We start from the raw sequence: 17,068 nt of genomic DNA, 5'->3' as shown, positions 1-17,068 counted from the left end.
GAGGCGAGCAAAAATGTACTCTTTGGCACGTTGTCTCCGGCATAAACAATAAACGCAAGAGGAGTGAGTGGGAGGGTATATGGATGTTAAGCGGAGGACGGCTGTCACTAACTTTAACCACTGACTAATAATGATGCTGTGAATACAGGATAGTATTTGGGGGCGCACATGCTCAATGCCCATCACGGGGATTAATATTCGATATCCAATTAATATTAGGACAATTCAACAAATACGTTATTTAGCTACTCAACAAGAAGTCACCCATCGCTGTTACTCAGAATGTATGAATCGTGCGTTGAACCAGGCCACCTCGCTACAATGTTGGTTAATTGCATTTGTGCATCACATATGATCTGTACAATGATCGAATGATAATGTTTCCTGTTGACACATAAATTCATCATGTGATGGTGCTTTTATAACAATGTGTGTGCAGTCGATAGCTACCTGGCTGACATTTGAATAATTCTCAGGTCGACTGGCCAGCTGCCTCTGGAATGCCCTGGTTGCTAGGTGTGGTCAGCACCTGTATGGATACAGGCAGCGCATGGCTCCTTGCTGTGTCGTACTCCAAGCCCGGCCACAGCTCTGCGCACAGTTCCAGGAGGATATCCTCTGGGCGGCTGATGAGCCAGTTGTCATCATGTGACAACACAAGATCTCTTCATATTGCACCATATACAATGTCTTCTAATACTGCATGGATAGCTGTGTGGTTAAAGCGTGTGTCACATAATTACTGGTTCAAATCCAGCAAGGGACATTTATAAACATTTTTAACGTTAGGGCACAGTAGTAGATTCAAGATTCAAAGTGTTACTTGTCATGTGCACAGTAAGGAAAAGCATACCCTGTACAATGAAATGGTTCCTTTGCTGTCCACACCGAATGCTGTGCAATATAGGCTACCTATTCTGTGACATAGGCTATTACACATATACACATAGTAACAGACAATAGTGCCAAGCCTGTCATAAAGCCAAACTACACAGCGCATCACACATGAGCGCACACAACTGAAGCACACTGGCAGCCAACCATGAAGTCCAAGTCTGTTAAAATATCAATTTGTTTTATAGCTACTGTTAGCCTTTCATTTTCCACGTGTCCTTTTAAAATATTTAGTGTACGCCATGAACCAATTCCATGTTAAATTGTATACAAAGGAATGTGCTCACACCTGTCTGTGTGCGCTCTCACGCGCGCGGGCACACACACACACACACACACACACACACACACACACACACACACACACACACACACACACACACACACACACACACACAGAGAGAGACAAAGCCAAACTACACAGCGCATCACATATGATCACACACAACTGAAGCACACTGGCAGCCAATTCACAGAGTTAAACTGTTATCACAATGCTCAAAAACAATTGTTACAGTATGGTCCTATATATATACAGTATATATACACATTAAATAGCATGTGTCTTACCTAGTGTAAGTAAATGACGTCACAACGCCATGTCACATGACAGCTCAAAAATGAATTCATTACAAAATATAATATAATAGGATTCATATGTATTTCACACAATAATTTTGTTTTATTGAATTACTTAAAATATTTATACATTTAAAAAAAAAATGTATTGGCCATATTTTAGACTCAATGTCGTGACATATTTCAGCCACTAGGGGGTGGCAGTGCCCTGCAATCTCCGCCTATGGCTGGCTTGCTGAGGATGGAATGAAACATTTGGGTTTTGAAGCAAAACTGAAAACTTAAGAATACCAGAAAACATGCTACTGATTTATTATTGCCAAGGTGACAACAATCATGCATGAACATCAATACATGAAATAATGAATGAATGAACATTTATTGTTCAAGTAACAGGAAGATATATATAACAAACACTGTGTACCTGTTCTTCAAGGCTGTTTATAATCACCAGATGTGCTCCTCTCTCTCTGCAGTCCTGTCTGCCTGTTGACCAGGAACCACTGCTACTGGAGAGGAGATAACAGGAACACCTGAACATCTTCCATCCTGCAGGACAAGTTCTCTCTGTAACACACAACATTAGAAATGAGGTAATTCATTAAAAACATGCTTATTATGCACAGAATTGGTTCACCATATTTTAGTGCATGACTCCTACTGTGAATTACACAACATGTGACCAGGATTAACTTGTTGATATTCTACCAACTAAGGAGCATTTCTGAAGCTTTAATATTATTTTAGTCATGTCTGCCTTTAATTTTTTCTGCAGTTCTGCATAAAATGTTGTGATTATCACATCTTCCGCATCACATTAATGGCATCAGTTTTTATTTGATAAATGATAAGATAAGATATTCCTTTATTAGTCTCACAATGGAGAAATTTGCAAAATGATGACAAACTTTATATGTTTATTTAATCACTGGTTGGGCAGGCTGGTGATTGGTGGCTGGGCCCAGTGACAAAAAGCAGACAGACCAGACGAAGACCAGAAAGACTGAGGCTGTATCTCAGGAGCTAGAGCGAGTTGTCCAAAAATGAGAAGATCAGCAGTTACGCCTGTCAACATGTCCATGGGGAAGATACTGAACCTGAATTTGCTCCCATAGCTGCACAGTACACTATGGGTTAGCTTGCTGCCAACAGTGTGCATTTATTATGTAATCTATGAAATACCTCCAATCAAAGGCTGAAGTGATAAAAAGTGGACAGACCAGACGAACACAAGGAAGACTGAGGCTGTAGTTCAGGAGATAGAATCAGTCGTCCAAAAATTTGAAGATCATCAGTTCAATTCCAATTTCACGTATCAAAGTGTCTTTGGGCAAGATACTGAACCCCATATAGCTCCTGATGGTTGCTCAGTACACTACGGGTTAGCTTGCTGCCAACAGTATGCATTAGTGTGTATCAGTGTGTGAATGTGGTTTGTAGTGTATAAGTACAGTAAAGAAGCTGCATTATCATTCTGTACATCACAATCTTATATGGAAGTGAAAGCCTTACAAATGCAGTAGTGAAGTTCCTTATAGCTATAACTGATACTTGTTGCTGTTTGAAGTAAAACAAGCTGATGAGTGAAAATGTTGCAGTGTTTCATGTTTCTTGCTGGTTCAGTCATCACTCACGGAGTCTGAGCCAAAAGATTTAAGACAGTGGTTCCTAAATGCAGTGAGGACATAAAGTGCAAATGAAAGATTAAAATGTAAAGTGCTTTAAAAGAGCTCAATCATAAGCTCAGGAGAAGAGAAGTGTTTTTAACCTGGATTTAAAAATGTTCACAGTTGGGGCTGATTTCAGTTCTGCTGGTAGTTTGTTTCAGTTGTGTGCAGCATAACAGCTAAAAGCTGCTTCACCATGTTTAGTTTGAACTCTGGGCTCAACTATCTGACCTGAGTCAGATCTCAGAGCTCTACTGGGTTTATATTCTACTAACATGTCATTCATGTATTCTGAACCTAAACCATTCAGTGATTTGTAGACTAGTAGCAGAACTTTAAAATCTATTCTATAGCTGACTGGGAGCCAGTGTAAAGACTTTGTGCTGAAATGCTGAAGTTTAACTTAATCAAATTAATGCAGCTTACATAATAGAAAGACAAGGTAAATCCTATCACTGTTGTAGTGTGTTTAGAAAGATACCCCTCATATTTTCTCAGAAAATATGTTAATATTGAACACAACTTTATTGTTTGAATGGTACTTTTAAAAACTGATTAAAATGTGATTTAAGGAAAACAACAAGAAAAGGAAAAGGTTGAAAAAAGTCAAGAGGACCAACACAAGCCAGGGTGTCAAATACATATTTTGGTAAAACATATTTGTCTTTCAAAGTAGAACAATGCTCATGAAGAAAAAAAACAGACTCACAGTAGACACCGAGGCTGATGATTCCAGTCAGCAGGAAAACACTCAGCAGCCCCAGACAGAGAACAACAGCTCCAGACTTCAACAAGTTCTTGAGAAAACAGGTTTCTCTTTTTCAACATCGGTATAGATTTCTTCCATTGTTCAAGAGCAACTATTTTCTAGTAGGTTAGCTGTGCAGCACAGGCTACTGTACATGTACTGTAGAAGGTGAGAGTGTCTCCTGGTTTTAACTTCTCAGGTCTTTCAACTCGAGGAAGTCACAACTTCAAAAATTCAGCAATAATTTGCATTTATTCATGTTACCACAGGAACAAATACATATGTCTAAAAGACGTTTCATCAATAGACAATTGCTTTAGTTTTAAACTGGAACATGAACTGGAGAAGATACATTGTGTACTGGTTTCAGCTTCTCCATTCTTTTCAACTTGAGGAAGTCACAACTTTTAGTGGTGATGAAAATTGTTCATGCAAAAGTAATTTTTATTTATTGATGTTTTCACATGAATAAATACAGAAGTCTAAAGGTCCTCATGTGACAGTTGCTTTAGTCTAATAACTTAATAGAAACAGATATAGACTATTGTAGAGGTTATGAGTATAGATGTTTCTGGGATGGACTATGTAATGTGATAATTAGGGAAAATGAAAAGTATTCTAGTTAGTTGCATTGATGACTGATCACCAGTCATTAGGATTCATTATCTGGATGTGTTATTTAGGGTTTTTAGCATTTTCTTGCATACTTAGATGAAAAGTCATACCTTTATTTTACCCCTCTCTAGCAGGAGAGTTGTCTCTTTATATTCTAATACTCTGACAGATGGACTCTGTCCTCTGAGAGATAAAAAGTGTGTTTGAAAGTGCTTCATATATGATGATAGAAATCTTGCTAATAGATTAAAGAGTAAAAATAACTTAAACACTACGTTTGATACCCAAACACATAAATCAAGTGTTCAGCCACAAAACCAACAGGAACTTTGGTCGCATATATTAATAACAATAATAATAATAATAATGATAATTATAATAATAATAGTAATAATTATAATAATACCGTTACCATTACTGTCCTCTTCTGCTTATCTGGGGTCGGGTCGCGGGGGCAGCAGCCTAAGCAGGGAAGCCCAGACTTCCCTCTCCCCAGCCACTTCGTCCAGGTCAGCCGAGAGACATAATCTCACCAGCAATACTGCAGTTCTAAATGCAGTATTGAATGCAACTTGGGGCATCTTCATTTTTGCTTTGCTGTAATTGCACCAAAGATGGGCTGTATAGAGCGGAGTACATTATGCTTTAAAAAGAGCTGTCTTTTCATCATCTGTACACATGTAAAACTTTCGTGCCAGCATATATGCTTGTGATTACATTTTGTGACATTGACGCTGCACATCATCGTCAGGGATGATCTGTGTGACCCAAATATTTTACTCTGTTAAAAGAAAAGAAGGAAAGAAAGGAAAAGAAGTTTTGCTTCTGATCATCCTTGGTTTAAACTATCATGACGACACTCTTTTTATAATGATATCATATTGTACACTATAATTTGAGATATGGCAACTAAGTCATCAGCATACAACAGATGATTAATACGATTACTCCCCACTATACAGTCAGTCCTGCACTCTTTTAGCTGTTTTGAAAGATCATCCATATACTTATTTCACGAGCAAGGAACACATCACCAATGAGATATGACTTAACAGATTTATTGACAGAATAGAATGAATTGTGTATAATTGATGAGGAGTGGTCTTGATACAGTCATTCTTGATGCGGTGTGGGGAGGTCGGATGAAGGATCCACCGCTGCGCCCGGGCAGCGACGAACCCCCCAAAACCTCCTATTATTTGAGACATGCTTATGCGGATCTTAGATTGTTGAGATCTGAGCGGATATATCGGTGATACGTTAATGAGGCCCAACGACCCATTATTTGAATGAAGTGCTCGGGTATGCCGTTACAGGAAGCTGAAGTAGCGCCACCGATCCTAAAAGAGTGCCCGGAGTAATGTGTAGGCATGTCTTGGGTTTTTCGGTAGAGGAGATAGTTAGAGAGGATGACGAATGGATCTAGAGGAGACTGTTTTTTAAAATAAAATACTGGTGTAGGATGGCCGGATTGATTAATTTTAGTTTTCTTCAGATGGAGTACTATAGTGTCGTCGGAAAATAGTGACAAGTCATAGGTGCAAGTGGGATGATGACGCGGTGAATTCTGAGCATCTAAAGAAACTGAAAAATGCTAATATGGACATCGCTTCGAGGGTCAGGGCGATGTGAGGAGTTTGGTATCCTGAACGAATGCTGAGTAGGCAAGCGGACAGTAGTTCGGCGGTAAGAGGAAGCCGTTTAGGAGGTTTGGCTGGTTCTCGGCGGAGGAGACAAGAGATAAGTGACTTTACTTGGAGATGGTTTAAAGCTGGGCTGGGTATACCTGTGATTAGTTTGGAGAAAAAACGAATACCTTTGAGGTAGGATTTGAGGGTAGATGTTCTTGTGTTCATGGCAGAATGAGCATAAGTAATGTAGCAGATTAAGGTGGTGAGATTAAACGAGGGGAAAATGATGCTATGTTGGTTATGAAATTGATGGTAATTATTCCAGGCTGTCCATTAGGAGGAGAGTGTGGCGGGTGATAAGCTATTAATGATATGGTTTTGGGATTTGACGATCAGGGGTATTAAAGATGAATTTACATGTTGAAAGTCAGTGCAGAATATGGAGGAACTGGAGTCGGCAGCGGTTTGGCGTGCGGTGCCAAGTTTCTGAACTTCTGAAACATGAAGCAAGAGAGAGAGTCAGTGATGGTATTATGGTGGCCTGGGACGTGGCCAGCGCAGAGGATATATTGGTGAGTGACGGAGTGCCATGTGAGGTGACGTATGAATGGCATGATTGAAATGGAGTTGGAATGACCTTTGTTTATGATCTCGACTACTGAAAGATTATCGGAGTGTATGAGGATGGATTTATTAGACCATTCGTGTCCCCATAGGACGGCGGCGGCTACTATGGGGTAGATTTCAAAGAGGGCAGAGGAAGCGACCTGGCAATTGTTCATGAGCTCTGGGGGTCATTCTGATGCGAACCATCTACGATTGTAGGAACCGGCTGAGGGAGCGGCATCAGTGTAGAGCTGAATGTCAAGGGAGTTGAGGCTGAGGAGGGAGAGTAATTGACCTTTGGTGCAAGATGGGGCCAAGAGGAAATTAGAGATGAGGGGACAGATACGGTTAAGCTTCTCAATGGGGAGAGACGCATTGAAGAAGTTAGTATCAAGGGTGATGCCCAAGAACTCTAATGATGAAGATGGGCCCTCCATTTTTTCCGCCAGTGGGACGCTGGCACCGGGATGCCAGCCTCCCACGCCGACCTACTCTATGGGCAGCTACTTCCATTAACCGAAGTCACCGGCACCGGGTTGCCGGCCTCTTCCGCATCTCAACATTCAGCTAGATTCACCCAGCTCACAGCCAATCCTTCTATGCATCCTCCCTCGTCTCCTGTCCATCGCCCGTCCCCACCAATATTCGGAAACAAATGCTAGACGGTAATTACGTAGATTTAGCCATAGTACTCCTTCCCTCCCTCCACCAATCTCCAGTTGACAGACAAGTAGATGAACCCATTAGGTACTTTAATCAAAAACCATCCTCAGGCATCAGGGAATCCCATGGAGTTCGCCGAAGTCAGAGCGAAGTTGGGGGGCTGGAGTTAACCTTGCAGGTGAGGGAGTTGGATGACTGCGGGGTCCTCTGGAGGAAGTCCTTGAAACGCTGCATCCTCTTTTGGCTGGTGGGGGAGGTGTACCTCTAGAGGTGGAGGAGTCGTTGGATGAGCTGAAGTTTTGTAGGTTGAGTAGAGATGGTCCGGGCAGGATGGTGACTATGGAGGACACGGAGCTTGCAGGAGTTGACCGCTATCTCGGCCGGTTTAGGAGCAGGGATGGTGAGGTCTCGGGCATTGAGGCTATGGCGGCTCCTTCGGCTGGTTGGAGACCTTGGCGTTGGGTAAGCGGTGTACCTCTGAAGACCTCATCATCGGAGGGAGACAGAGAGATGAAATCCATGCCATGGTACGGGTAAGTCAGTGTAAATTAATACGTAACTTCTTGACAATCAACGATAGTAGTTCTAGTACGAATCGAGAAACACGAATGCGAGAGCGAACTAGTGGGAAGATGGTTATGTCTGTTTATATAGGAGCCGGAAGGGGTGTAATTGGTGTGTATTCCCGCTCCTGAAACTGCGCTTGTCAAGCTTCGATAAGATGGGTGACAAGATATGCTTATTTAACTAGAGCCTCATAAAACAACAAGAGTGACTCACCTAAAGGCTGCAGTGGTGACTGTCCACTGCTAACAAAGTAAAGTAACTCCAGCCTACTGATTCTTGTTGATTAGCATGTTAGCATGTTAGCATGCTCAGGGATCAGTGAGCGCAGCCTGGTGACAGTCAGTCCAGCAACTGAAACGCTCTGACGGGACTGAAGCAGCCGGGATGCAGAGGCATTGTGGTGCTATCCTGGGTAGACTGGCCAAGGAGCAGGTTTACAATGAACTCCATCATTTTTAGTTTGAAAAGGTCCCACGCCAAACTTAGCCTTTACCTCTTCATGTTTTCGTTTGATATCTCCGGCAGCTGGTAGGTAGCTGAGACATTTTCTCTGTCAAATATCCCCCCCTATTGGTAAGATGTCTCATTGCTGCCACATAGTGAAATTCATTGCATTGCTTCAAGACTCACACAACTTCTATTTGAAACCAGTGTTTGATTGATACAAATTTCATGTGATTGACAACATTTTAACGATCATTTATTGATCATCGATTAATCATGCCCATCCCTAGTACAGATTGAGCTCCCTGCATGTGCATATATCATTTACACATCTGTTTGTTATGTTTTTGGCTAATGACTATATTATGTTGATATGCTTTTATTGTACCTGAAAAGCAACTAGAGGAGCCAGCTTTAGTTGAGATTTTTTATTCATTACTAAGCATATTGTTATAACTTTAATACAGTTTGGAGAAAGCTGCTTTGTTTCTCTTTATGAACAATTGCCCCCCCCCTTCAAACACACATACTAAAAATGTCATCTCATGCTGTTACTTTTCTTAGTAAAGAGGAAGTTAATATTCACCTGTACTCTCTCCAGTTTTTAAACACATTTCATTTCAACACTCATTTTAAGTTGATGCTAAGGCATTTTCTCACAGATCCAGTGCTGTAAAGCATCACATGAAAGATCGTTCCAGTTGTTTGTTGCAGTCTCAGGTTGAATTGTCACACAGTCTTCTTCTCCCCACCGTGGATCTCCACCTCCATTATCAGGCTGCTCGCTCCGCCAGTACCTAATTCAATGAAAATGAAAATCATGACAATGTCAATCTCTGACATAAACACAGCTTCTACTCCTCCACAAATACACACTCACATGTTTACTCAAATCACTTTTGGGATATTTACATAGACTTAAGTTGATTTCTCAGAGATTTACACCAATGTTAACAATAACCATTACTTGCCTGAACCTAACTCTTATCCTAACCCTAACTTTTAATAAGTTACTCTTACAAATCAATACCATTAGAAAATGTAATAACTTAGGCTGTTATATATATATGTATATATATATATATATATATATATATATATATATATAAATAGAATAAACAAAAAAGCTTGAGATGAATAACAGAAAGGTGAATAATATTTCTGTCTTACTTTTGATTCAGTGGAGTTCCATCTGTCCATTTCCAGGTCCCCTCTTTTTCTCTGTCACTCAAACCAATCCAGCTTGTTTGCTTTACAAGCTTAGTGAGGAAATCCTGTTCAATATGAAAGAAAGAAAGCCACTGCATTTATCACTGAGTTTCAACCATAAAGGACTAATCTGAACAATTCTGATAAGAATACTTTAAAGAAATTTTAGTTAGAAAAACATTGTTTAGAATTTGTGCCTGAAGTAATCTGGAAGGTTAGAGAGCAAGTCAAGCCAAACCCTGATGAGTGAGAAAATATGAAACCTAAATAAAGAGCAGCCCTCCTCCAGGACAGACATGTGTTATCTACAGTGCAGAGTAGACAGAAGCAGAATTACAATTAATGGTAATCCAGTACAAACATGTAATATTGAATAAAACAGGTTATATTAGGTGAAAGGAATAGTTTGACAGTTTGGGAAATCAACCTACCAACACCTCTAAACCTCACTAATTAATGTTGTAGGTTGTTGATTAAATCTGTACTCAAATTATAGTGTAAAAATGATACATTGTGGTTTTTCAGGGTTTATGTGCCAGACTATGTTGGACAGACACAGTAACTTCCTGGAGTCTCTGCTGCTTGCAGCTTCACTGTGATAACAAGACCCTCAACTGCTGAACTTCATATTCAGTCTAGACATGAAATTGGTTTCAATACTTTTATCTAACTCTTAGTAAAAAAGTAAATAAATGTATTTCCCAAAATCTCAAACTATTTCCTTAAACATCAACTTTATCAATGCACACACTCACACACTCTCTCTCTCTCACACACACACACACACACACACACACACACACACACACACACACACACACACACACACAGTACCTGTTCTTCACGACTATCTATGACCACCAGATCTCCTCCTCTTCCTCTGCAGTCTTGTCTGCCTTTTTCCCAAGAATCAGATTGAGTGGAGATGAGATAACAAGTACAGCTGAACATAGTCCATCCTGCAGGACAGGTTTTCTCTGTAAAATACATTAAACAGGAGAAATTAAACAGTGGACACAGCTTATATCCACCTGTTTGTCAATATTTAGTTTCAGAGATGTTTTTCAGTGTTCCTAATGTACCATTACAACCCTGCAGGTGTTTAGCAATAAGAACAGCAACACAGTATGCTGTAGTAAGATAAAATACTGGCATTTAATGACAGGTGAGGCATCCAGTACTACACATGAAACCCATCAGAAAAAGGAAGGAAATATTGAAAGAGTGTTAAGCAACAATTGTGTTACTTAGAAATCACCAGAATACAAAGAAGCTGTATTCTCATTATGTAGATATAAATACAGAAGTGATGTTCCCTTCAGTCCGAACTGATACTTGCTGCTGCTTGAAATAAAACAAGCTGATGAGGGAAAATGTTGCAATCTTTCATGTTTATTCCGAGTTCACTCATCACACACTGAGTTTGAGCCAAAGTTTTTAAAGTGGAGTTTAAGCTAAATCCCCCAAAATAGAAAATATATAATGCCAATACTTATAGACAAAATGACCAAATGATGTTGGTTAGCTTACTCAGATATTTCCATCTCACTGTAAACTGCATGAATACTACTCATTCTAAAACAGACACATTTCTCAGGTATAAAACAAAGTCAACTCTAACCCTACACAGACAAAGGATTGGCAGTTAAGTTTATTTTATCTTTTGGCTCCTAAAACAGTTCATGATGCTAAAGTCCCTTCCTGTTTATAGGACTTATGAAGAACTATTTAACTATGAAGTAGATAATAAGAACATTTCTGAGGAGATAAAGTTTCTTATTGATACAAAAAAATTCATTCAAGATTCATAGGTTCAATACATGACACTGTAGTACTAACCTGCATGTAAAGAAACAGCTGTTCAGTAAGCACACAGACAAAGACTTACTCTGCTTAGACAAACTCTGAAGCTGCTGTAGCTCCTTAGTAGTTTCAGTGAGTTTGGCATTCAGCAGGTCTCTCTCTTCAGTTAAACCATGGATCACATCACTGTCTGAAATATATCAACATACATGTTTCTTGAACACAAAATTCTACTACTAATCATTCTAAAACAAAAACATTTCTCAGGTATAAAACAAAGTCAACCCTAACCCTACACTGACAAAGGATTGGCAGTTAAGTTTATTTTGTCTTTTAGCCCCTAAAATACTTAATGATGCTACAGTCACTTCCTGTTTATAGGACTTAGGAAGGACTCTTTAACTATGAAGTACACGATAAAAAGATTTCTGAGGGGGAAAAGTGCCTCATAAATACATACATTTAAATTTAAATAAATTAAAAGGTTGTAATAAAGATACTGGGAAAAGGTAAACTGACATTAAATGTAGATTGTAGTATATAAGTATCATTTGACCTTAACTTTTGATTCCTAACTTAGATACATGACACTGCAGTGAGTCCTGACCTGCTTGTAAAGAAACAGCTGTTCAGTAAGCACACAGACAAAGACTTACTCTGTTTGGACAAATTCTGAAGCCGCTGTAGCTCCTCAGTGGTTTCAGTGAGGTTGGCATTCAGCAGGTCTCTCTCTTCAGTTAAACCACGGATCACATCACTGTCTGAAATATATCAACATACATGTTTCTTAAACACAAATACCTGAAGTAATCAATAATGACATGAACTGAAGTTTTTATTTTTGAATCAAATAAAAACATTTTGTTTTTCTCCACAATTATAAAATATGTTCATCAATAATATACCTAAAAATCAGAAATACCTCCAATCAAAGGCTGAAGTTCAATTCAATCAAATTTGTGCAGCTTACATCAGTAAAAAGACAAAGTAGATCCTGTTACTGTTGTACTGTCTTTATAATAATATGCTTCATCTTTTCTCAGCAAATATGTTAATATGAATGTTTAAAATGTGATTTAAGGAAAACAACAAGAAAAGGAAAAGGTTGAAAAAAGTCAAGAAGAAGCACCAATACAAGAGTCAGGGTAGCAAATAACTATTTTAGTAAAACATGTTCATCATGTTCTCATCTGTGAAGTAGAATAATGCCACTGAAAATCACAGGTTCAATCTAATGCTAACTTATGAAAAACAGATTTACAGCGTCCAAAATATAAGCAAGGTTCACAAAAATACAGAGATCAACGTGACAGTAAAAGACTGGAACACAAGACAGAAGTAACATATCAAAATAAAACAGGAAGTGACAAGAAAAACAGAAAATAAGATGTGATGAGGCAGTCTCAGTGCTGTTATGCTTCCAGAAACCAAACTGAAACTTTTCAATATTGTTATTTTCCAGATCACAGAGAAATTATTTGTACAATCATTTTTCTGAAAATTTTGATATGAAATGCAACTTGGAAATTAGTCGTAAGTTATGAAGGAAGGAGTGATCCAGCTCAGGTTTTTTAACAGAGGTTGCACACAAGCAGTTTTAAAGTAACCAGGGACACAACATTAGACCAGTGGTTTTCAAACTTTTTTTGGCCAATCACACCAGAGGGCAAGCCAAAATCTCAAGACACACCTCTATTCATGTGCAAAATTACTTCTATAACATATTATCTCTCTTATCACTCCTTAAATTATTATTTTGATTTAATGCCACATAAAATTATTATTATTTTTTTTAATCTGTGTAAAATTAGTCAACAACAGTGATTAAGAGTGAAACTTCAGAAGACATGTTACTGGGTGAAATGTAGTTCAAAATGAATGTAATATCTTTTTGTTTTCTCTTTGATTGAATGCCTTATTGTTATTTATTTATTTTTATTTGCATTCTTTTTGGGAAATAGTTGATAAGAACTGTAATAAATTAGTACGCAGAAAAAAAAAATTGGTCCAGGCTCTAGATTGGTGGCTGGGCCCAGTGACAAAAAGTCACCTGCATGTTAAGAAACAGCTGTTCATTACCCACAAACACAATGACTTACTCTGCTTAGACAAATTCTGAAGCTGGTGTAGCTCCTCAGTAGTTTCATTGAGGTTGGCATTCAGCAGGTCTCTCTCTTTAGTCAGGGTCGCTTTGGTAGTGGAGAATTCTTCAGTTAAATCATGGATCACATAATGATCTGAAATCAAGATATATGTTTCTTAAACACAAAATACCTCCAATCAAAGTTAAACTCAATCAATTTCTTGCAGCTTACATCAGTAAAAAGATAAGTTAGATCCTGTCTTTATAATAATACCCCTCATCTTCTATCACATTGAACAAAACTATATTTTTTGTGTGGTACTTTAAAATGTGATTTATGAAAAACAACAAGAAAAGGTTGAAAAAAGTTAAGAGGGAGTACCAACACAAGCCAGGGTGTCAAATAAGTCTTTTGGTAAAACATGTTTATGTTTAAAGTAGCATAATGCTCCTGAAAATAACAGGTTCACTCTGATGTTAACTTATGAAAATCAGACTCACAGTAAACACCGAGGCCGATGAGTCCAGCCAGCAGGAAAACACTCAGCAGCCCCAGACAGAGAACAACAGCTCCATGAAATCTCCTCTCTGAACTCCTCGGACCTGAACAAAGACCAGTGAACAGGACTAATAACAGATTCAAACATACTACTCACAACTCAATCTGTCAGCATCTCTGTCTGACTCAACATTCTTACCTGTCTGATTGGTTGAAAGTCTTGTGTCAATAGGTTTCTTTTTTTCAACATTGGTATAGATTTGCTCCATTGTTCAAGAGCAACTATTTTCTGATAGGTTAGTTTTGCAGGATGAGCTACTGTACATGTACTGTAGAAGGTGACACGGTCTCCTGGTTTTATCTTCTCAGGTTTTCAATTTGAGGAAGTCACAATTTAAATAGTTTGCTATAGCAATAATTTGCATTTATTCATGTTGCTACAGGAACAAATACATATGTCTAAAATACGTTTCATCAATGGACAATGTTAGGAATTTAAGGAACCTACTGCTACATATAATTGGTGTTCAGGCTTGGAGAGTAATGGAATACATGCAACGGCATTATATTATTAGAATACAAAAAAAAAAGGTAAAAGTATTCCTCCTCAGTTACTACAAACATCAGATTACAGGTACATTTAGGACTATGAACTAACTAACCTCATTAATTAATTTGGTCAGGTACTACAGGTAATTAATTAATTACTTATTGTAGGTAATGAAGTAATTACCTTTAGATCAAGACAGATCTGGTGTTAATGAAGTTACCACTACTGGACTGCATGTGCACAGCCCTTTCTTAATGTGGAGTCAGTACCCCCCTTCCGCAATATTATTTGTATGACAATGAAACAGGGTATTGAAAGTCACTGTGGACAACTTTTGTTCTTCTTCAGCTCTCTTGTTATGTAGGGTTACACAGGGTTCAACCAAGGCCATGTTTTGTCCAGCTTGAATATGCTTCCCCTTGGCTGTATTGTTTGTCATTTCACCAGTGAGTCATACCATTGTCACAGTGATAACACCCAGTCTTATGTTTTTGATTTAGTCCTCAAAATCGGAACAATTCCCTGCACTGCTGTCTAAGTGACATTAAAGATTGGATGGCCTCCAACCTTCTGCAACTAAACAATGAATATATTCAGTATAGGATTGAAGCTCCTAGTTATTAGTTATTAGTCCTAATCATATTTCAAAGGGTAACCCCCTCAATTTAAACTCTCAAATCTGAGTCACTGCCTCCTCAAAAAGCTTTTAAAGCCTACTTGTACAGACTGACATGCCCTTGGATAATAAGCTGACAGTGGAGGGTTATCAGGTGGTTCTGTTCACCTGAGCCTTGCAGACTATGAAACCTGACCCATGTACTCATTCCTTGCCTCTCTTCCTTCAGCTGACATTCACTCTGTATCACCTTTTCTTGGTTTTGTACCTTCAGCAGCACAGCACAGCACATAACCCACATATCCATGCATTTCCCTCTTTGCTGATGATGCTGTGCTTTTTGACTCTTGCATGGACTCCTTCATTGTCACATTCTCAGGCAACCATGAGCTTTGCTGTGCTGATTGGATGGATAAACTACTGTTCCTTTCACATATAGTGTCATTTTTGGACCTTGCACATGTGAAATATCTCAACAACTACAAGCTGGATTGGCACAGACCTTTGTATAGACATCATGGTTTCCAAACAATAAATCCCAATGTGTTTGGTGAGACCCTGACTTTTCCCTAAAGCACTATCATTACTTTTTTGGCATAGATGGAGTAAGTTTAGACATTCATTAGACATGTCCTTCACAGGATGAATTATGGTGCTTATCTGACTTTCCACACCACACGGCATGAATGTTGTGAAGTCTAATGGAGTTACAGACCCATGAGGTATAAATACATATATTTTTGATGTTTCATGAGAGGCCTAAAAGTGTTGAGAGTGTAGTGAAAATGGGAAAGTCTTTAAACCAGTAGACCAAGAATGCCATTAAGCAAAAAACAGGTGCCAAAACCAAAGGATTTACTGCAGCATTGAATGTATGAAGCACAAGAAGAAATACTTTATACTCTTAAGAAACATTTTAAAAGATTTGAACAGTGTTTATGGTTACAGACACAAAAGCAATAGCAGCCACCACCATAACAAAGGCCAAGTGACACTTGATAAAACATAATTCTGCTTCAAAAATGATATGATTTGATCACACTTCACAAAGTCATCTCAATCATGCAAAAAATTTAGGGTATCCTGAAAGAGATACTGATAAAATGTGTCCAAGCCCACCGAGGCCAATTTGTCCTTGAAATCTTAATCAACTTGCAAGTCAATTTTCTCAAATTGGATGCCCACAGGAAGATCAGGTTGGTGCACAGCAGATGGTGGGCGTGGCGCATGTGTCTTTGTTAGTTTCCCCTAGCGCAGTTGACATTTTCTGGCCCTGCGCCCACGTTGTCTAAACAGCAAATGCACTTGCACCAGTCTGTGCACCTATGGGCCTGTTGGTCTCAAAATGAGGTGTGGTCAGGCGCATTGGTGGCGTGTTGGTATTTTGAGGCAGAGGAAAGCGATTGCACTACTGACCAAAAAAAACAGGTCTAAAGTCACTGGAGCATATGTTACTGTTCACAATTTGAATTTGTATTATGATGTACATCACCATATTAAGAAAAAGTCACAATGACATGCCAATATGTATCAGAATCAGTCAATGGCAGTAATGATCAATGAAACTGTCAATGTAGTCATGTGACCAATCCTGGTAAATCCGTCATCAAGGTGACAGTGCACCTGGATATTAAAGGGAATGGGAGATGACACTGATTGGTTTACCATGTGTTATGCCCAAAACACGCCTATGATTAATGATGGGACTTAAGTCCATCCCTTTTAGACCATGCGCCTGGTGGAGTGACCATTTTTCCACCATTAAAATAGCAAAAGTGGATTTGGATACGCCCCAAAGGCACTTGTGCTGTGCGTTTCACGCCATGCACTATATATCATTAAAATAGGGCCCCAGAAGTCTTAAGTGTGAATGGCAAGTGAACATAGCGGTGCA

Source organism: Scomber japonicus, chromosome 11, assembly GCF_027409825.1.
Source record: "Scomber japonicus isolate fScoJap1 chromosome 11, fScoJap1.pri, whole genome shotgun sequence".
In the NCBI taxonomy this organism is placed as follows: Eukaryota; Metazoa; Chordata; class Actinopteri; order Scombriformes; family Scombridae; genus Scomber; species Scomber japonicus.
Note: the sequence above shows the minus strand (reverse complement) of the source record.